The sequence below is a fragment of the Lathyrus oleraceus genome, chromosome 5 (assembly GCF_024323335.1).
Source record: "Lathyrus oleraceus cultivar Zhongwan6 chromosome 5, CAAS_Psat_ZW6_1.0, whole genome shotgun sequence".
Classification (NCBI taxonomy): Eukaryota; Viridiplantae; Streptophyta; class Magnoliopsida; order Fabales; family Fabaceae; genus Lathyrus; species Lathyrus oleraceus.
The window spans coordinates 449,191,128-449,215,733 of record NC_066583.1 but is presented as its reverse complement, the minus strand read 5'-3'; positions in this window follow the sequence as shown (position 1 = coordinate 449,215,733).

Genomic DNA, 24,606 nt, shown 5'->3' with positions numbered 1-24,606 from the left:
TATTGAACACAAGGCATAGACCGTGTCATCCTTGTCCAGTTCAATATTGGGCCCATAGACATTTATCCTGTTACGCAGGATGGGCAAATTCCATCTAGGTCACTCATGTCCCTCAGCATGCTTCGTGGAGTACCCATCAAATGTCTTTATGGTTATCCAGTTACGGACAACGTTGGATCAGCAATAAAGCACTCGACTCTACATCTAGGGTCCATAGTGGTTTCAGGTCGAAGAGTGGTATACACCATTATCGCCATGAGAATAACTTATGACACTTTGCATAACATTCTATGTAGTATTCTCATAGCGGGTCAATCCAGTATAAATATTACTCTTAATATTCATACCTATGTTTAAGACTTGATAACTCTTTATCCATGATCCATGAGATATGATCATCAGTCTATAAACATAGTAGTCTTAATGCTTTAATGTTATCCCACTTCACAATAAAGCTCGACTACGGATACTTTAAGAATAGTGTCCTTATGTTTAATGTGATCTCATGATTAAGTCATACTTGATACATTAAACGGACTAGCTATTCTAGGGACTTTATTAAACAAACATAATAAAGAAAAAGCCTTTTAATTATTAATAAATAATTCGATACAAGTACCAAAACCATTGGCCTCTAGGGCTTACACCAACACATAGTTCATAATACTATGTCTCCAACATGCATTAACACCAAAAGTCTATTGCTCGGCCTCAAATAGTTGTGACTTCTACATAAGTCCAATTACGATTGCTTAACATAGCACTAAATTTGTGACACAAAAGGCATAAGCATTCTAGTTAGTGAGATTGTAAGTCTCCCCTCTTTCATGGTATTGTGTGGAAACTTGGCCTTCTTTCCTTCCTTTGGAAGATGTTTTGGTTCAAGGTTTCATGCTTGTGATAAGTGGGTTGAGTGTTCTCCAAAGAATATCTTGAAAGCAAAAGCAAAACAAAACTAACTTCTAACTTACTAACCATTAACTTTTAATTTCAAGCTTTTACTTTAATGCAATTTACTTTTAGCACTTTATTTCATTTGCCATTGTACATATCATTCTAATTGTTTATGTTAATGTAATTTTCACTTTGTCCATTTGGACCATATTGTGTGATATATTTTGTTGGTGTTATTTTATTTGTTTGTGTGGTCTTTGACGATTAATGTACATAATAAAAACAAAAACCCTAAAAAACTGTTGAGTGGACTGTTGGTTTGATCTTGAGCAAATGGACTTAGAATCTAGGCAACCTCCCTAAGATAATGGACTTGGCCAATGCCAACTTTTTGAAGAACCAAGTGCTTGCAATTTGAAATTCATCTGATACATCATTCAAGATCTCTCTAAGATTCATCTGCAACATGATCATTGTGAAGCTGTTATTTTGAAACTGTGACTTGTGGAATACATCTGTTGCATGGGCTATTTTTGAAGAAGATCATGAAGTGGATAAGCTTGGATGAAGCCTTCTTTATTTGATGCCTTGCTCTTCAAGATAATATAATTGTGCATTTGTGTGTTGCTTGATTCTAAAAGTCCAAGGGAATTCTGGGTTTCTATTGACATACTTGTCTATTGGATTGTGTAGCGGGGTATTCGTTACCATTAGAGATATTGACTAAATCCAAGGTAAACCATACAAGTCGAGTCGCCACCGCACTTCTATTTATCCAAAGGAATGGTTAGAAAGCGAACAAAAACCTAAAAGTTTTATCGAATAAAAGACTAGTAAAAATGTCAGAGATCGGGGTAAGGGGGTTGGTTATGCAATGGGAAGGTTTTAAGCACCCAAAACATCCTAGGTAATCCTAGGGATCCCTTTTCATACTTGTTGTAAGGTTGGTATTTTGTGAAAAATTTGTTTGTGCAAACATGATTGAAGAGATGAGAAGAGAATATACAAGTTATTTACATTTTGTGTTTGGATGGATAAACCCATTGCCTACGTACCATCTTTAAAAAGATTAGGATCAAAACCTCGTAGTTCGGGGTAAAAATCTCAAAATGAGTTGGTGAATTGATTGGTCCAAAAGCCTTAAGGTCTTTTGTTATCCAAGGGAGAAAACTCAACCTAAAATCACAAATCCACCATGTGAGGATATCTTCAACATGCTAGTGAGGGGTTAACCCTATAATAAGTATGGAAGACTCATTGTCCATCACTAAGGATATAGGTGAGTATTACATCTACCTCAAGGATAACTCAAACCTAATAGCTAAAGGTTATGAAAGAGTTTTGATTAAGAGAGTGGCCATTGAAACCACAAAAAAGTATTTGAATGAGTTGTATTTACCAATGAAAAGTATTTACAAAGTATGGTCAAAGTTGACTTAAAGATTCAATTCAAAATAAGTGTTATGAAAAGAAAGTTTGAAAATCAAAAACATAAGGCTTAGGTTTCTAATGTTTGAAAAGAAGTGTTAAATATTTGCACAAAAGTTTTGGCTTGGGTTAGAGTGGAGGGAAGAAGAAGAATGGCTAAAGTCCTAATCATACAAGAGGTGAAGGATAAGAAATAAGACCACAAATGGAGTTCCTCTCTTGAGATCATATTGATGATCCAAGTAGCTCCCATCCTTTGGAATATGCAAGCAAAATAAATGAGCTCAAGCAATCAACATAATCAAACAAGCTCTTAGAAGATCCCCAATGTCTCTTGTATCTTTCACTTTGGATGAACATGGCAATGGTTCTTCAATTTGGCTCACATAGGATCCCCTAGCACAAAAACACACACATCAAAGAGTTTTATGAAGCAAATCAAAAATGGACAAGAGTGAGTTTAGAGGTTTGGTCCTTCTAATCCATCTTCGACATTAAGGTCCTTCTACTCCAATTTGCATAGGGAAAGTCCTAGAAACTAAGTCCATTTGTCCATTTTTTGCATTTTTGGTCCACAACAATCAAAACAAAACACAAGCACAATAATAATATATACACAATTATGTGCTCAAGTGAGCAAAAGGTAAATTGCATTAACATAAACATGTGCTCAAATGAGCAAAGAGCAAAAGCAAATGAATAATATGTACAAGAATAGTAAATTGCATAAATGTAAAGTGCAAGAATTAAATGTTAATGGTTAATGGTTAGTGTTAATAGTTAGTGTGCCATAAGGCAAATTTAGCGCTATGTTAAGCAATCGTGATTGGACTTATGTAGAAGTCACAACTATCTGAGGCCGGTCAATAATAATGTAAGCAACAACACAAGTTAGAAGTCTTGATTAGTGAATCAAACTCCAAGAACTTGCCTCCTAGTGAATCCTTCTGTGATAATGATTATGTGTATAATTACCCTTTTGTCCTTATGTCTATATTGAACACAAGGCATAGACCGTGTCATCCTTGTCCAGTTCAATATTGGGCCCATAGACATTTATCCTGTTACGCAGGATGGGCAAATTCCATCTAGGTCACTCATGTCCCTCAGCATGCTTCGTGGAGTACCCATCAACTGTCTTTATGGTTATCCAGTTACGGACAACGTTGGATCAGCAATAAAGCACTCGACTCTACATCTAGGGTCCATAGTGGTTTCAGATCGAAGAGTGGTATACACCATTATCACCATGAGAATAACTTATGACACTTTGCATAACATTCTATGTAGTATTCTCATAGCGGGTCAATCCAGTATAAATATTACTCTTAATATTCATACCTATGTTTAAGACTTGATAACTCTTTATCCATGATCCATGAGATGTGATCATCAGTCTATAAACATAGTAGTCTTAATGCTTTAATGTTATCCCACTTCACAATAAAGCTCGACTACGGATACTTTAAGAATAGTGTCCTTATGTTTAATGTGATCTCATGATTAAGTCATACTTGATACATTAAACGGACTAGCTATTCTAGGGACTTTATTAAACAAACATAATAAAGAAAAAGCCTTTTAATTATTAATAAATAATTCGATACAAGTACCAAAACCATTGGCCTCTAGGGCTTACACCAACACATAGTTCATAATACTATGTCTCCAACATGCATTAACACCAAAAGTCTATTGCTCGGCCTCAAATAGTTGTGACTTCTACATAAGTCCAATTACGATTGCTTAACATAGCACTAAATTTGTGACACAAAAGGCATAAGCATTCTAGTTAGTGAGATTGTAAGTCTCCCCTCTTTCATGGTATTGTGTGGAAACTTGGCCTTCTTTCCTTCCTTTGGAAGATGTTTTGGTTCAAGGTTTCATGCTTGTGATAAGTGGGTTGAGTGTTCTCCAAAGAATATCTTGAAAGCAAAAGCAAAACAAAACTAACTTCTAACTTACTAACCATTAACTTTTAATTTCAAGCTTTTACTTTAATGCAATTTACTTTTAGCACTTTATTTCATTTGCCATTGTACATATCATTCTAATTGTTTATGTTAATGTAATTTTCACTTTGTCCATTTGGACCATATTGTGTGATATATTTTGTTGGTGTTATTTTATTTGTTTGTGTGGTCTTTGACGATTAATGTACATAATAAAAACAAAAACCCTAAAAAACTGTTGAGTGGACTGTTGGTTTGATCTTGAGCAAATGGACTTAGAATCTAGGCAACCTCCCTAAGATAATGGACTTGGCCAATGCCAACTTTTTGAAGAACCAAGTGCTTGCAATTTGAAATTCATCTGATACATCATTCAAGATCTCTCTAAGATTCATCTGCAACATGATCATTGTGAAGCTGTTATTTTGAAACTGTGACTTGTGGAATACATCTGTTGCATGGGCTATTTTTGAAGAAGATCATGAAGTGGATAAGCTTGGATGAAGCCTTCTTTATTTGATGCCTTGCTCTTCAAGATAATATAATTGTGCATTTGTGTGTTGCTTGATTCTAAAAGTCCAAGGGAATTCTGGGTTTCTATTGACATACTTGTCTATTGGATTGTGTAGCGGGGTATTCGTTACCATTAGAGATATTGACTAAATCCAAGGTAAACCATACAAGTCGAGTCGCCACCCCACTTCTATTTATCCAAAGAAATGGTTAGAAAGCGAACAAAAACCTAAAAGTTTTATCGAATAAAAAACTAGTAAAAATGTCAGAGATCGGGGTAAGGGGGTTGGTTATGCAATGGGAAGGTTTTAAGCACCCAAAACATCCTAGGTAATCCTAGGAATCCCTTTTCATACTTGTTGTAAGGTTGGTATTTTGTGAAAAATTTGTTTGTGCAAACATGATTGAAGAGATGAGAAGAGAATATACAAGTTATTTACATTTTGTGTTTGGATGGATAAACCCATTGCCTACGTACCATCTTTAAAAAGATTAGGATCAAAACCTCGTAGTTCGGGGTAAAAATCTCAAAATGAGTTGGTGAATTGATTGGTCCAAAAGCCTTAAGGTCTTTTGTTATCCAAGGGAGAAAACTCAACCTAAAATCACAAATCCACCATGTGAGGATATCTTCAACATGCTAGTGAGGGGTTAACCCTATAATAAGTATGGAAGACTCATTGTCCATCACTAAAGATATAGGTGAGTATTACATCTACCTCAAGGATAACTCAAACCTAATAGCTAAAGGTTATGAAAGAGTTTTGATTAAGAGAGTGGCCATTGAAACCACAAAAAAGTATTTGAATGAGTTGTATTTACCAATGAAAAGTATTTACAAAGTATGGTCAAAGTTGACTTAAAGATTCAATTCAAAATAAGTGTTATGAAAAGAAAGTTTGAAAATAAAAACATAAGGCTTAGGTTTCTAATGTTTGAAAAGAAGTGTTAAATATTTGCACAAAAGTTTTGGCTTGGGTTAGAGTGGAGGGAAGAAGAAGAATGGCTAAAGTCCTAATCATACAAGAGGTGAAGGATAAGAAATAAGACCACAAATGGAGTTCCTCTCTTGAGATCATATTGATGATCCAAGTAGCTCCCATCCTTTGGAATATGCAAGCAAAATAAATGAGCTCAAGCAATCAACATAATCAAACAAGCTCTTAGAAGATCCCCAATGTCTCTTGTATCTTTCACTTTGGATGAACATGGCAATGGTTCTTCAATTTGGCTCACATAGGATCCCCTAGCACAAAAACACACACATCAAAGAGTTTTATGAAGCAAATCAAAAATGGACAAGAGTGAGTTTAGAGGTTTGGTCCTTCTAATCCATCTTCGACATTAAGGTCCTTCTACTCCAATTTGCATAGGGAAAGTCCTAGAAACTAAGTCCATTTGTCCATTTTTTGCATTTTTGGTCCACAACAATCAAAACAAAACACAAGCACAATAATAATATATACACAATTATGTGCTCAAGTGAGCAAAAGGTAAATTGCATTAACATAAACATGTGCTCAAATGAGCAAAGAGCAAAAGCAAATGAATAATATGTACAAGAATAGTAAATTGCATAAATGTAAAGTGCAAGAATTAAATGTTAATGGTTAATGGTTAGTGTTAATAGTTAGTGTGCCATAAGGCAAATTTAGCGCTATGTTAAGCAATCGTGATTGGACTTATGTAGAAGTCACAACTATCTGAGGCCGGTCAATAATAATGTAAGCAACAACACAAGTTAGAAGTCTTGATTAGTGAATCAAACTCCAAGAACTTGCCTCCTAGTGAATCCTTCTGTGATAATGATTATGTGTATAATTACCCTTTTGTCCTTATGTCTATATTGAACACAAGGCATAGACCGTGTCATCCTTGTCCAGTTCAATATTGGGCCCATAGACATTTATCCTGTTACGCAGGATGGGCAAATTCCATCTAGGTCACTCATGTCCCTCAGCATGCTTCGTGGAGTACCCATCAACTGTCTTTATGGTTATCCAGTTACGGACAACGTTGGATCAGCAATAAAGCACTCGACTCTACATCTAGGGTCCATAGTGGTTTCAGATCGAAGAGTGGTATACACCATTATCACCATGAGAATAACTTATGACACTTTGCATAACATTCTATGTAGTATTCTCATAGCGGGTCAATCCAGTATAAATATTACTCTTAATATTCATACCTATGTTTAAGACTTGATAACTCTTTATCCATGATCCATGAGATGTGATCATCAGTCTATAAACATAGTAGTCTTAATGCTTTAATGTTATCCCACTTCACAATAAAGCTCGACTACGGATACTTTAAGAATAGTGTCCTTATGTTTAATGTGATCTCATGATTAAGTCATACTTGATACATTAAACGGACTAGCTATTCTAGGGACTTTATTAAACAAACATAATAAAGAAAAAGCCTTTCAATTATTAATAAATAATTCGATACAAGTACCAAAACCATTGGCCTCTAGGGCTTACACCAACACATAGTTCATAATACTATGTCTCCAACATGCATTAACACCAAAAGTCTATTGCTCGGCCTCAAATAGTTGTGACTTCTACATAAGTCCAATTACGATTGCTTAACATAGCACTAAATTTGTGACACAAAAGGCATAAGCATTCTAGTTAGTGAGATTGTAAGTCTCCCCTCTTTCATGGTATTGTGTGGAAACTTGGCCTTCTTTCCTTCCTTTGGAAGATGTTTTGGTTCAAGGTTTCATGCTTGTGATAAGTGGGTTGAGTGTTCTCCAAAGAATATCTTGAAAGCAAAAGCAAAACAAAACTAACTTCTAACTTACTAACCATTAACTTTTAATTTCAAGCTTTTACTTTAATGCAATTTACTTTTAGCACTTTATTTCATTTGCCATTGTACATATCATTCTAATTGTTTATGTTAATGTAATTTTCACTTTGTCCATTTGGACCATATTGTGTGATATATTTTGTTGGTGTTATTTTATTTGTTTGTGTGGTCTTTGACGATTAATGTACATAATAAAAACAAAAACCCTAAAAAACTGTTGAGTGGACTGTTGGTTTGATCTTGAGCAAATGGACTTAGAATCTAGGCAACCTCCCTAAGATAATGGACTTGGCCAATGCCAACTTTTTGAAGAACCAAGTGCTTGCAATTTGAAATTCATCTGATACATCATTCAAGATCTCTCTAAGATTCATCTGCAACATGATCATTGTGAAGCTGTTATTTTGAAACTGTGACTTGTGGAATACATCTGTTGCATGGGCTATTTTTGAAGAAGATCATGAAGTGGATAAGCTTGGATGAAGCCTTCTTTATTTGATGCCTTGCTCTTCAAGATAATATAATTGTGCATTTGTGTGTTGCTTGATTCTAAAAGTCCAAGGGAATTCTGGGTTTCTATTGACATACTTGTCTATTGGATTGTGTAGCGGGGTATTCGTTACCATTAGAGATATTGACTAAATCCAAGGTAAACCATACAGTCGAGTCGCCACCGCACTTCTATTTATCCAAAGAAATGGTTAGAAAGCGAACAAAAACCTAAAAGTTTTATCGAATAAAAGACTAGTAAAAATGTCAGAGATCGGGGTAAGGGGGTTGGTTATGCAATGGGAAGGTTTTAAGCACCCAAAACATCCTAGGTAATCCTAGGGATCCCTTTTCATACTTGTTGTAAGGTTGGTATTTTGTGAAAAATTTGTTTGTGCAAACATGATTGAAGAGATGAGAAGAGAATATACAAGTTATTTACATTTTGTGTTTGGATGGATAAACCCATTGCCTACGTACCATCTTTAAAAAAATTAGGATCAAAACCTCGTAGTTCGGGGTAAAAATCTCAAAATGAGTTGGTGAGTTGATTGGTCCAAAAGCCTTAAGGTCTTTTGTTATCCAAGGGAGAAAACTCAACCTAAAATCACAAATCCACCATGTGAGGATATCTTCAACATGCTAGTGAGGGGTTAACCCTATAATAAGTATGGAAGACTCATTGTCCATCACTAAAGATATAGGTGAGTATTACATCTACCTCAAGGATAACTCAAACCTAATAGCTAAAGGTTATGAAAGAGTTTTGATTAAGAGAGTGGCGATTGAAACCACAAAAAAGTATTTGAATGAGTTGTATTTACCAATGAAAAGTATTTACAAAGTATGGTCAAAGTTGACATAAAGATTCAATTCAAAATAAGTGTTATAAAAAGAAAGTTTGAAAATAAAAAACATAAGGCTTAGGTTTCTAATGTTTGAAAAGAAGTGTTAAATATTTGCACAAAAGTTTTGGCTTGGGTTAGAGTGGAGGGAAGAAGAAGAATGGCTAAAGTCCTAATCATACAAGAGGTGAAGGATAAGAAATAAGACCACAAATGGAGTTCCTCTCTTGAGATCATATTGATGATCCAAGTAGCTCCCATCCTTTGGAATATGCAAGCAAAATAAATGAGCTCAAGCAATCAACATAATCAAACAAGCTCTTAGAAGATCCCCAATGTCTCTTGTATCTTTCACTTTGGATGAACATGGCAATGGTTCTTCAATTTGGCTCACATAGGATCCCCTAGCACAAAAACACACACATCAAAGAGTTTTATGAAGCAAATCAAAAATGGACAAGAGTGAGTTTAGAGGTTTGGTCCTTCTAATCCATCTTCGACATTAAGGTCCTTCTACTCCAATTTGCATAGGGAAAGTCCTAGAAACTAAGTCCATTTGTCCATTTTTTGCATTTTTGGTCCACAACAATCAAAACAAAACACAAGCACAATAATAATATATACACAATTATGTGCTCAAGTGAGCAAAAGGTAAATTGCATTAACATAAACATGTGCTCAAATGAGCAAAGAGCAAAAGCAAATGAATAATATGTACAAGAATAGTAAATTGCATAAATGTAAAGTGCAAGAATTAAATGTTAATGGTTAATGGTTAGTGTTAATAGTTAGTGTGCCATAAGGCAAATTTAGCGCTATGTTAAGCAATCGTGATTGGACTTATGTAGAAGTCACAACTATCTGAGGCCGGTCAATAATAATGTAAGCAACAACACAAGTTAGAAGTCTTGATTAGTGAATCAAACTCCAAGAACTTGCCTCCTAGTGAATCCTTCTGTGATAATGATTATGTGTATAATTACCCTTTTGTCCTTATGTCTATATTGAACACAAGGCATAGACCGTGTCATCCTTGTCCAGTTCAATATTGGGCCCATAGACATTTATCCTGTTACGCAGGATGGGCAAATTCCATCTAGGTCACTCATGTCCCTCAGCATGCTTCGTGGAGTACCCATCAACTGTCTTTATGGTTATCCAGTTACGGACAACGTTGGATCAGCAATAAAGCACTCGACTCTACATCTAGGGTCCATAGTGGTTTCAGATCGAAGAGTGGTATACACCATTATCACCATGAGAATAACTTATGACACTTTGCATAACATTCTATGTAGTATTCTCATAGCGGGTCAATCCAGTATAAATATTACTCTTAATATTCATACCTATGTTTAAGACTTGATAACTCTTTATCCATGATCCATGAGATGTGATCATCAGTCTATAAACATAGTAGTCTTAATGCTTTAATGTTATCCCACTTCACAATAAAGCTCGACTACGGATACTTTAAGAATAGTGTCCTTATGTTTAATGTGATCTCATGATTAAGTCATACTTGATACATTAAACGGACTAGCTATTCTAGGGACTTTATTAAACAAACATAATAAAGAAAAAGCCTTTCAATTATTAATAAATAATTCGATACAAGTACCAAAACCATTGGCCTCTAGGGCTTACACCAACACATAGTTCATAATACTATGTCTCCAACATGCATTAACACCAAAAGTCTATTGCTCGGCCTCAAATAGTTGTGACTTCTACATAAGTCCAATTACGATTGCTTAACATAGCACTAAATTTGTGACACAAAAGGCATAAGCATTCTAGTTAGTGAGATTGTAAGTCTCCCCTCTTTCATGGTATTGTGTGGAAACTTGGCCTTCTTTCCTTCCTTTGGAAGATGTTTTGGTTCAAGGTTTCATGCTTGTGATAAGTGGGTTGAGTGTTCTCCAAAGAATATCTTGAAAGCAAAAGCAAAACAAAACTAACTTCTAACTTACTAACCATTAACTTTTAATTTCAAGCTTTTACTTTAATGCAATTTACTTTTAGCACTTTATTTCATTTGCCATTGTACATATCATTCTAATTGTTTATGTTAATGTAATTTTCACTTTGTCCATTTGGACCATATTGTGTGATATATTTTGTTGGTGTTATTTTATTTGTTTGTGTGGTCTTTGACGATTAATGTACATAATAAAAACAAAAACCCTAAAAAACTGTTGAGTGGACTGTTGGTTTGATCTTGAGCAAATGGACTTAGAATCTAGGCAACCTCCCTAAGATAATGGACTTGGCCAATGCCAACTTTTTGAAGAACCAAGTGCTTGCAATTTGAAATTCATCTGATACATCATTCAAGATCTCTCTAAGATTCATCTGCAACATGATCATTGTGAAGCTGTTATTTTGAAACTGTGACTTGTGGAATACATCTGTTGCATGGGCTATTTTTGAAGAAGATCATGAAGTGGATAAGCTTGGATGAAGCCTTCTTTATTTGATGCCTTGCTCTTCAAGATAATATAATTGTGCATTTGTGTGTTGCTTGATTCTAAAAGTCCAAGGGAATTCTGGGTTTCTATTGACATACTTGTCTATTGGATTGTGTAGCGGGGTATTCGTTACGATTAGAGATATTGACTAAATCCAAGGTAAACCATACATGTCGAGTCGCCACCGCACTTCTATTTATCCAAAGAAATGGTTAGAAAGCGAACAAAAACCTAAAAGTTTTATCGAATAAAAGACTAGTAAAAATGTCAGAGATCGGGGTAAGGGGGTTGGTTATGCAATGGGAAGGTTTTAAGCACCCAAAACATCCTAGGTAATCCTAGGGATACCTTTTCATACTTGTTGTAAGGTTGGTATTTTGTGAAAAATTTGTTTGTGCAAACATGATTGAAGAGATGAGAAGAGAATATACAAGTTATTTACATTTTGTGTTTGAATGGATAAACCCATTGCCTACGTACCATCTTTAAAAAGATTAGGATCAAAACCTCGTAGTTCGGGGTAAAAATCTCAAAATGAGTTGGTGAATTGATTGGTCCAAAAGCCTTAAGGTCTTTTGTTATCCAAGGGAGAAAACTCAACCTAAAATCACAAATCCACCATGTGAGGATATCTTCAACATGCTAGTGAGGGGTTAACCCTATAATAAGTATGGAAGACTCATTGTCCATCACTAAAGATATAGGTGAGTATTACATCTACCTCAAGGATAACTCAAACCTAATAGCTAAAGGTTATGAAAGAGTTTTGATTAAGAGAGTGGCCATTGAAACCACAAAAAAGTATTTGAATGAGTTGTATTTACCAATGAAAAGTATTTACAAAGTATGGTCAAAGTTGACTTAAAGATTCAATTCAAAATAAGTGTTATGAAAAGAAAGTTTGAAAATAAAAAACATAAGGCTTAGGTTTCTAATGTTTGAAAAGAAGTGTTAAATATTTGCACAAAAGTTTTGGCTTGGGTTAGAGTGGAGGGAAGAAGAAGAATGGCTAAAGTCCTAATCATACAAGAGGTGAAGGATAAGAAATAAGACCACAAATGGAGTTCCTCTCTTGAGATCATATTGATGATCCAAGTAGCTCCCATCCTTTGGAATATGCAAGCAAAATAAATGAGCTCAAGCAATCAACATAATCAAACAAGCTCTTAGAAGATCCCCAATGTCTCTTGTATCTTTCACTTTGGATGAACATGGCAATGGTTCTTCAATTTGGCTCACATAGGATCCCCTAGCACAAAAACACATATATCAAAGAGTTTTATGAAGCAAATCAAAAATGGACAAGAGTGAGTTTAGAGGTTTGGTCCTTCTAATCCATCTTCGACATTAAGGTCCTTCTACTCCAATTTGCATAGGGAAAGTCCTAGAAACTAAGTCCATTTGTCCATTTTTTGCATTTTTGGTCCACAACAATCAAAACAAAACACAAGCACAATAATAATATATACACAATTATGTGCTCAAGTGAGCAAAAGGTAAATTGCATTAACATAAACATGTGCTCAAATGAGCAAAGAGCAAAAGCAAATGAATAATATGTACAAGAATAGTAAATTGCATAAATGTAAAGTGCAAGAATTAAATGTTAATGGTTAATGGTTAGTGTTAATAGTTAGTGTGCCATAAGGCAAATTTAGCGCTATGTTAAGCAATCGTGATTGGACTTATGTAGAAGTCACAACTATCTGAGGCCGGTCAATAATAATGTAAGCAACAACACAAGTTAGAAGTCTTGATTAGTGAATCAAACTCCAAGAACTTGCCTCCTAGTGAATCCTTCTGTGATAATGATTATGTGTATAATTACCCTTTTGTCCTTATGTCTATATTGAACACAAGGCATAGACCGTGTCATCCTTGTCCAGTTCAATATTGGGCCCATAGACATTTATCCTGTTACGCAGGATGGGCAAATTCCATCTAGGTCACTCATGTCCCTCAGCATGCTTCGTGGAGTACCCATCAACTGTCTTTATGGTTATCCAGTTACGGACAACGTTGGATCAGCAATAAAGCACTCGACTCTACATCTAGGGTCCATAGTGGTTTCAGATCGAAGAGTGGTATACACCATTATCACCATGAGAATAACTTATGACACTTTGCATAACATTCTATGTAGTATTCTCATAGCGGGTCAATCCAGTATAAATATTACTCTTAATATTCATACCTATGTTTAAGACTTGATAACTCTTTATCCATGATCCATGAGATGTGATCATCAGTCTATAAACATAGTAGTCTTAATGCTTTAATGTTATCCCACTTCACAATAAAGCTCGACTACGGATACTTTAAGAATAGTGTCCTTATGTTTAATGTGATCTCATGATTAAGTCATACTTGATACATTAAACGGACTAGCTATTCTAGGGACTTTATTAAACAAACATAATAAAGAAAAAGCCTTTCAATTATTAATAAATAATTCGATACAAGTACCAAAACCATTGGCCTCTAGGGCTTACACCAACACATAGTTCATAATACTATGTCTCCAACATGCATTAACACCAAAAGTCTATTGCTCGGCCTCAAATAGTTGTGACTTCTACATAAGTCCAATTACGATTGCTTAACATAGCACTAAATTTGTGACACAAAAGGCATAAGCATTCTAGTTAGTGAGATTGTAAGTCTCCCCTCTTTCATGGTATTGTGTGGAAACTTGGCCTTCTTTCCTTCCTTTGGAAGATGTTTTGGTTCAAGGTTTCATGCTTGTGATAAGTGGGTTGAGTGTTCTCCAAAGAATATCTTGAAAGCAAAAGCAAAACAAAACTAACTTCTAACTTACTAACCATTAACTTTTAATTTCAAGCTTTTACTTTAATGCAATTTACTTTTAGCACTTTATTTCATTTGCCATTGTACATATCATTCTAATTGTTTATGTTAATGTAATTTTCACTTTGTCCATTTGGACCATATTGTGTGATATATTTTGTTGGTGTTATTTTATTTGTTTGTGTGGTCTTTGACGATTAATGTACATAATAAAAACAAAAACCCTAAAAAACTGTTGAGTGGACTGTTGGTTTGATCTTGAGCAAATGGACTTAGAATCTAGGCAACCTCCCTAAGATAATGGACTTGGCCAATGCCAACTTTTTGAAGAACCAAGTGCTTGCAATTTGAAATTCATCTGATACATCATTCAAGATCTCTCTAAGATTCATCTGCAACATGATCATTGTGAAGCTGTTATTTTGAAACTGTGACTTGTGGAATACATCTGTTGCATGGGCTATTTTTGAAGAAGATCATGAAGTGGATAAGCTTGGATGAAGCCTTCTTTATTTGATGCCTTGCTCTTCAAGATAATATAATTGTGCATTTGTGTGTTGCTTGATTCTAAAAGTCCAAGGGAATTCTGGGTTTCTATTGACATACTTGTCTATTGGATTGTGTAGCGGGGTATTCGTTACGATTAGAGATATTGACTAAATCCAAGGTAAACCATACATGTCGAGTCGCCACCGCACTTCTATTTATCCAAAGAAATGGTTAGAAAGCGAACAAAAACCTAAAAGTTTTATCGAATAAAAGACTAGTAAAAATGTCAGAGATCGGGGTAAGGGGGTTGGTTATGCAATGGGAAGGTTTTAAGCACCCAAAACATCCTAGGTAATCCTAGGGATACCTTTTCATACTTGTTGTAAGGTTGGTATTTTGTGAAAAATTTGTTTGTGCAAACATGATTGAAGAGATGAGAAGAGAATATACAAGTTATTTACATTTTGTGTTTGAATGGATAAACCCATTGCCTACGTACCATCTTTAAAAAGATTAGGATCAAAACCTCGTAGTTCGGGGTAAAAATCTCAAAATGAGTTGGTGAATTGATTGGTCCAAAAGCCTTAAGGTCTTTTGTTATCCAAGGGAGAAAACTCAACCTAAAATCACAAATCCACCATGTGAGGATATCTTCAACATGCTAGTGAGGGGTTAACCCTATAATAAGTATGGAAGACTCATTGTCCATCACTAAAGATATAGGTGAGTATTACATCTACCTCAAGGATAACTCAAACCTAATAGCTAAAGGTTATGAAAGAGTTTTGATTAAGAGAGTGGCCATTGAAACCACAAAAAAGTATTTGAATGAGTTGTATTTACCAATGAAAAGTATTTACAAAGTATGGTCAAAGTTGACTTAAAGATTCAATTCAAAATAAGTGTTATGAAAAGAAAGTTTGAAAATAAAAAACATAAGGCTTAGGTTTCTAATGTTTGAAAAGAAGTGTTAAATATTTGCACAAAAGTTTTGGCTTGGGTTAGAGTGGAGGGAAGAAGAAGAATGGCTAAAGTCCTAATCATACAAGAGGTGAAGGATAAGAAATAAGACCACAAATGGAGTTCCTCTCTTGAGATCATATTGATGATCCAAGTAGCTCCCATCCTTTGGAATATGCAAGCAAAATAAATGAGCTCAAGCAATCAACATAATCAAACAAGCTCTTAGAAGATCCCCAATGTCTCTTGTATCTTTCACTTTGGATGAACATGGCAATGGTTCTTCAATTTGGCTCACATAGGATCCCCTAGCACAAAAACACACACATCAAAGAGTTTTATGAAGCAAATCAAAAATGGACAAGAGTGAGTTTAGAGGTTTGGTCCTTCTAATCCATCTTCGACATTAAGGTCCTTCTACTCCAATTTGCATAGGGAAAGTCCTAGAAACTAAGTCCATTTGTCCATTTTTTGCATTTTTGGTCCACAACAATCAAAACAAAACACAAGCACAATAATAATATATACACAATTATGTGCTCAAGTGAGCAAAAGGTAAATTGCATTAACATAAACATGTGCTCAAATGAGCAAAGAGCAAAAGCAAATGAATAATATGTACAAGAATAGTAAATTGCATAAATGTAAAGTGCAAGAATTAAATGTTAATGGTTAATGGTTAGTGTTAATAGTTAGTGTGCCATAAGGCAAATTTAGCGCTATGTTAAGCAATCGTGATTGGACTTATGTAGAAGTCACAACTATCTGAGGCCGGTCAATAATAATGTAAGCAACAACACAAGTTAGAAGTCTTGATTAGTGAATCAAACTCCAAGAACTTGCCTCCTAGTGAATCCTTCTGTGATAATGATTATGTGTATAATTACCCTTTTGTCCTTATGTCTATATTGAACACAAGGCATAGACCGTGTCATCCTTGTCCAGTTCAATATTGGGCCCATAGACATTTATCCTGTTACGCAGGATGGGCAAATTCCATCTAGGTCACTCATGTCCCTCAGCATGCTTCGTGGAGTACCCATCAACTGTCTTTATGGTTATCCAGTTACGGACAACGTTGGATCAGCAATAAAGCACTCGACTCTACATCTAGGGTCCATAGTGGTTTCAGATCGAAGAGTGGTATACACCATTATCACCATGAGAATAACTTATGACACTTTGCATAACATTCTATGTAGTATTCTCATAGCGGGTCAATCCAGTATAAATATTACTCTTAATATTCATACCTATGTTTAAGACTTGATAACTCTTTATCCATGATCCATGAGATGTGATCATCAGTCTATAAACATAGTAGTCTTAATGCTTTAATGTTATCCCACTTCACAATAAAGCTCGACTACGGATACTTTAAGAATAGTGTCCTTATGTTTAATGTGATCTCATGATTAAGTCATACTTGATACATTAAACGGACTAGCTATTCTAGGGACTTTATTAAACAAACATAATAAAGAAAAAGCCTTTCAATTATTAATAAATAATTCGATACAAGTACCAAAACCATTGGCCTCTAGGGCTTACACCAACACATAGTTCATAATACTATGTCTCCAACATGCATTAACACCAAAAGTCTATTGCTCGGCCTCAAATAGTTGTGACTTCTACATAAGTCCAATTACGATTGCTTAACATAGCACTAAATTTGTGACACAAAAGGCATAAGCATTCTAGTTAGTGAGATTGTAAGTCTCCCCTCTTCATGGTATTGTGTGGAAACTTGGCCTTCTTTCCTTCCTTTGGAAGATGTTTTGGTTCAAGGTTTCATGCTTGTGATAAGTGGGTTGAGTGTTCTCCAAAGAATATCTTGAAAGCAAAAGCAAAACAAAACTAACTTCTAACTTACTAACCATTAACTTTTAATTTCAAGCTTTTACTTTAATGCAATTTACTTTTAGCACTTTATTTCATTTGCCATTGTACATATCATTCTAATTGTTTATGTTAATGTAATTTTCACTTTGTCCATTTGGACCATATTGTGTGATATATTTTGTTGGTGTTATTTTATTTGTTTGTGTGGTCTTTGACGATTAATGTACATAATAAAAACAAAACCCTAAAAAACTGTTGAGTGGACTGTTGGTTTGATCTTGAGCAAATGGACTTAGAATCTAGGCAACCTCCCTAAGATAATGGACTTGGCCAATGCCAACTTTTTGAAGAACCAAGTGCTTGCAATTTGAAATTCATCTGATACATCATTCAAGATCTCTCTAAGATTCATCTGCAACATGATCATTGTGAAGCTGTTATTTTGAAACTGTGACTTGTGGAATACATCTGTTGCATGGGCTATTTTTGAAGAAGATCATGAAGTGGATAAGCTTGGATGAAGCCTTCTTTATTTGATGCCTTGCTCTTCAAGATAATATAATTGTGCATTTGTGTGTTGCTTGATTCTAAAAGTCCAAGGGAATTCTGGGTTTCTATTGACATACTTGTCTATTGGATTGTGTAGCGGGGTATTCGTTACGATTAGAGATATTGACTAAATCCAAGGTAAACCATACATGTCGAGTCGCCACCGCACTTCTATTTATCCAAAGAATGGTTAGAAAGCGAACAAAAACCTAAAAGTTTTATCGAATAAAAGACTAGTAAAAATGTCAGAGATCGGGGTAAGGGGGTTGGTTATGCAATGGGAAGGTTTTAAGCACCCAAAACATCCTAGGTAATCCTAGGGATACCTTTTCATACTTGTTGTAAGGTTGGTATTTTGTGAAAAATTTGTTTGTGCAAACATGATTGAAGAGATGAGAAGAGAATATACAAGTTATTTACATTTTGTGTTTGAATGGATAAACCCATTGCCTACGTACCATCTTTAAAAAGATTAGGATCAAAACCTCGTAGTTCGGGGTAAAAATCTCAAAATGAGTTGGTGAATTGATTGGTCCAAAAGCCTTAAGGTCTTTTGTTATCCAAGGGAGAAAACTCAACCTAAAATCACAAATCCACCATGTGAGGATATCTTCAACATGCTAGTGAGGGGTTAACCCTATAATAAGTATGGAAGACTCATTGTCCATCACTAAAGATATAGGTGAGTATTACATCTACCTCAAGGATAACTCAAACCTAATAGCTAAAGGTTATGAAAGAGTTTTGATTAAGAGAGTGGCCATTGAAACCACAAAAAAGTATTTGAATGAGTTGTATTTACCAATGAAAAGTATTTACAAAGTATGGTCAAAGTTGACTTAAAGATTCAATTCAAAATAAGTGTTATGAAAAGAAAGTTTGAAAATCAAAAACATAAGGCTTAGGTTTCTAATGTTTGAAAAGAAGTGTTAAATATTTGCACAAAAGTTTTGGCTGGGTTAGAGTGGAGGGAAGAAGAAGAATGGCTAAAGTCCTAATCATACAAGAGGTGAAGGATAAGAAATAAGACCACAAATGGAGTTCCTCTCTTGAGATCATATTGATGATCCAAGTAGCTCCCATCCTTTGGAATATGCAAGCAAAATAAATGAGCTCAAGCAATCAACATAATCAAACAAGCTCTTAGAAGATCCCCAATGTCTCTTGTATCTTTCACTTTGGATGAACATGGCAATGGTTCTTCAATTTGGCTCACATAGGATCCCCTAGCACAAAAACACACACATCAAAGAGTTTTATGAAGCAAATCAAAAATGGACAAGAGTGAGTTTAGAGGTTTGGTCCTTCTAATCCATCTTCGACATTAAGGTCCTTCTACTCCAATTTGCATAGGGAAAGTCCTAGAAACTAAGTCCATTTGTCCATTTTTTGCATTTTGGTCCACAACAATCAAAACAAAACACAAGCACAATAATAATATATACACAATTATGTGCTCAAGTGAGCAAAAGGTAAATTGCATTAACATAAACATGTGCTCAAATGAGCAAAGAGCAAAAGCAAATGAATATATGTACAAGAATAGTAAATTGCATAAATGTAAAGTGCAAGAATTAAATGTTAATGGTTAATGGTTAGTGTTAATAGTTAGTGTGCCATAAGGCAAATTTAGCGCTATGTTAAGCAATCGTGATTGGACTTATGTAGAAGTCACAACTATCTGAGGCGGGTCAATAATAATGTAAGCAACAACACAAGTTAGAAGTCTTGATTAGTGAATCAAACTCCAAGAACTTGCCTCCTAGTGAATCCTTCTGTGATAATGATTATGTGTATAATTACCCTTTTGTCCTTATGTCTATATTGAACACAAGGCATAGACCGTGTCATCCTTGTCCAGTTCAATATTGGGCCCATAGACATTTATCCTGTTACGCAGGATGGGCAAATTCCATCTAGGTCACTCATGTCCCTCAGCATGCTTCGTGGAGTACCCATCAACTGTCTTTATGGTTATCCAGTTACGGACAACGTTGGATCAGCAATAAAGCACTCGACTCTACATCTAGGGTCCATAGTGGTTTCAGATCGAAGAGTGGTATACACCATTATCACCATGAGAATAACTTATGACACTTTGCATAACATTCTATGTAGTATTCTCATAGCGGGTCAATCCAGTATAAATATTACTCTTAATATTCATACCTATGTTTAAGACTTGATAACTCTTTATCCATGATCCATGAGATGTGATCATCAGTCTATAAACATAGTAGTCTTAATGCTTTAATGTTATCCCACTTCACAATAAAGCTCGACTACGGATACTTTAAGAATAGTGTCCTTATGTTTAATGTGATCTCATGATTAAGTCATACTTGATACATTAAACGGACTAGCTATTCTAGGGACTTTATTAAACAAACATAATAAAGAAAAAGCCTTTCAATTATTAATAAATAATTCGATACAAGTACCAAAACCATTGGCCTCTAGGGCTTACACCAACACATAGTTCATAATACTATGTCTCCAACATGCATTAACACCAAAAGTCTATTGCTCGGCCTCAAATAGTTGTGACTTCTACATAAGTCCAATTACGATTGCTTAACATAGCACTAAATTTGTGACACAAAAGGCATAAGCATTCTAGTTAGTGAGATTGTAAGTCTCCCCTCTTTCATGGTATTGTGTGGAAACTTGGCCTTCTTTCCTTCCTTTGGAAGATGTTTTGGTTCAAGTTTCATGCTTGTGATAAGTGGGTTGAGTGTTCTCCAAAGAATATCTTGAAAGCAAAAGCAAAACAAAACTAACTTCTAACTTACTAACCATTAACTTCTAATTTCAAGCTTTTACTTTAATGCAATTTACTTTTAGCACTTTATTTCATTTGCCATTGTACATATCTTCTAATTGTTTATGTTAATGTAATTTTCACTTTGTCCATTTGGACCATATTGTGTGATATATTTTGTTGGTGTTATTTTATTTGTTTGTGTGGTCTTTGACGATTAATGTACATAATAAAAACAAAAACCCTAAAAAACTGTTGAGTGGACTGTTGGTTTGATCTTGAGCAAATGGACTTAGAATCTAGGCAACCTCCCTAAGATAATGGACTTGGCCAATGCCAACTTTTTGAAGAACCAAGTGCTTGCAATTTGAAATTCATCTGATACATCATTCAAGATCTCTCTAAGATTCATCTGCAACATGATCATTGTGAAGCTGTTATTTTGAAACTGTGACTTGTGGAATACATCTGTTGCATGGGCTATTTTTGAAGAAGATCATGAAGTGGATAAGCTTGGATGAAGCCATCTTTATTTGATGCCTTACTCTTCAAGATAATATAATTGTGCATTTGTGTGTTGCTTGATTCTAAAAGTCCAAGAGATTTCTGGGTTTCTATTGACATACTTGTCTATTGGATTGTGTAGCGGGGTATTCGTTACGATTAGAGATATTGACTAAATCCAAGGTAAACCATACATGTCGAGCCATCACCGCACTTCTATTTATCCAAAGAAATGGTTAGAAAGCGAACAAAAACCTAAAAGTTTTATCGAATAAAAAACTAGTAAAAATGTCAGAGATCGGGGTAAGGGGGTTGGTTATGCAATGGGAAGGTTTTAAGCACCCAAAACATCCTAGGTAATCCTAGGAATCCCTTTTCATACTTGTTGTAAGGTTGGTATTTGGTGAAAAATTTGTTTGTGCAAACATGATTGAAGAGATGAGAAGAGAATATACAAGTTATTTACATTTTGTGTTTGGATGGATAAACCCATTGCCTACGTACCATCTTTAAAAAAATTAGGATCAAAACCTCGTAGTTCGGGGTAAAAATCTCAAAATGAGTTGGTGAGTTGATTGGTCAAAAAGCCTTAAGGTCTTTTGTTATCCAAGGGATAAAACTCAACCTAAAATCACAAATCCACCATGTGAGGATATCTTCAACATGCTAGTGAGGGGTTAACCCTATAATAAGTATGGAAGACTCATTGTCCATCACTAAAGATATAGGTGAGTATTACATCTACCTCAAGGATAACTCAAACCTAATAGCTAAAGGTTATGAAAGAGTTTTGATTAAGAGAGTGGCCATTGAAACCACAAAAAAAGTATTTGAATGAGTTGTATTTACCAATGAAAAGTATTTACAAAGTATGGTCAAAGTTGACATAAAGATTCAATTCAAAATAAGTGTTATGAAAAGAAAGTTTGAAAATAAAAAACATAAGGCTTAGGTTTCTAATGTTTGAAAAGAAGTGTTAAATATTTGCACAAAAGTTTTGGCGTGGGTTAGAGTGGAGGGAAGAAGAAGAATGGCTAAAGTCCTAATCATACAAGAGGTGAAGGATAAGAAATAAGACCACAAATGGAGTTCCTCTCTTGAGATCATATTGATGATCCAAGTAGCTCCCATCCTTTGGAATATGCAAGCAAAATAAATGAGCTCAAGCAATCAACATAACCAAACAAGCTCTTAGAAGATCCCCAATGTCTCTTGTATCTTTCACTTTGGATGAACATGGCAATGGTTCTTCAATTTGGCTCACATAGGATCCCCTAGCACAAAAACACATATATCAAAGAGTTTTATGAAGCAAATCAAAAATGGACAAGAGTGAGTTTAGAGGTTTGGTCCTTCTAATCCATCTTCGACATTAAGGTCCTTCTACTCCAATTTGCATAGGGAAAGTCCTAGAAACTAAGTCCATTTGTCCATTTTTTGCATTTTTGGTCCACAACAATCAAAACAAAACACAAGCACAATAATAATATATACACAATTATGTGCTCAATTGAGCAAAAGGTAAATTGCATTAACATAAACATGTGCTCAAATGAGCAAAGAGCAAAAACAAATGAATAATATGTACAAGAATAGTAAATTGCATAAATGTAAAGTGCAAGAATTAAATGTTAATGGTTAATGGTTAGTGTTAATAGTTAGTGTGCCATAAGGCAAATTTAGCGCTATGTTAAGCAATCGTGATTGGACTTATGTAGAAGTCACAACTATCTGAGGCCGGTCAATAATAATGTAAGCAACAACACAAGTTAGAAGTCTTGATTAGTGAATCAAACTCCAAGAACTTGCCTCCTAGTGAATCCTTCTGTGATAATGATTATGTGTATAATTACCCTTTTGTCCTTATGTCTATATTGAACACAAGGCATAGACCGTGTCATCCTTGTCCAGTTCAATATTGGGCCCATAGACATTTATCCTGTTACGCAGGATGGGCAAATTCCATCTAGGTCACTCATGTCCCTCAGCATGCTTCGTGGAGTACCCATCAACTGTCTTTATGGTTATCCAGTTACGGACAACGTTGGATCAGCAATAAAGCACTCGACTCTACATCTAGGGTCCATAGTGGTTTCAGATCGAAGAGTGGTATACACCATTATCACCATGAGAATAACTTATGACACTTTGCATAACATTCTATGTAGTATTCTCATAGCGGGTCAATCCAGTATAAATATTACTCTTAATATTCATACCTATGTTTAAGACTTGATAACTCTTTATCCATGATCCATGAGATGTGATCATCAGTCTATAAACATAGTAGTCTTAATGCTTTAATGTTATCCCACTTCACAATAAAGCTCGACTACGGATACTTTAAGAATAGTGTCCTTATGTTTAATGTGATCTCATGATTAAGTCATACTTGATACATTAAACGGACTAGCTATTCTAGGGACTTTATTAAACAAACATATAAAGAAAAAGCCTTTCAATTATTAATAAATAATTCGATACAAGTACCAAAACCATTGGCCTCTAGGGCTTACACCAACACATAGTTCATAATACTATGTCTCCAACATGCATTAACACCAAAAGTCTATTGCTCGGCCTCAAATAGTTGTGACTTCTACATAAGTCCAATTACGATTGCTTAACATAGCACTAAATTTGTGACACAAAAGGCATAAGCATTCTAGTTAGTGAGATTGTAAGTCTCCCCTCTTTCATGGTATTGTGTGGAAACTTGGCCTTCTTTCCTTCCTTTGGAAGATGTTTTGGTTCAAGGTTTCATGCTTGTGATAAGTGGGTTGAGTGTTCTCCAAAGAATATCTTGAAAGCAAAAGCAAAACAAAACTAACTTCTAACTTACTAACCATTAACTTTTAATTTCAAGCTTTTACTTTAATGCAATTTACTTTTAGCACTTTATTTCATTTGCCATTGTACATATCATTCTAATTGTTTATGTTAATGTAATTTTCACTTTGTCCATTTGGACCATATTGTGTGATATATTTTGTTGGTGTTATTTTATTTGTTTGTGTGGTCTTTGACGATTAATGTACATAATAAAACAAAAACCCTAAAAAACTGTTGAGTGGACTGTTGGTTTGATCTTGAGCAAATGGACTTAGAATCTAGGCAACCTCCCTAAGATAATGGACTTGGCCAATGCCAACTTTTTGAAGAACCAAGTGCTTGCAATTTGAAATTCATCTGATACATCATTCAAGATCTCTCTAAGATTCATCTGCAACATGATCATTGTGAAGCTGTTATTTTGAAACTATGACTTGTGGAAT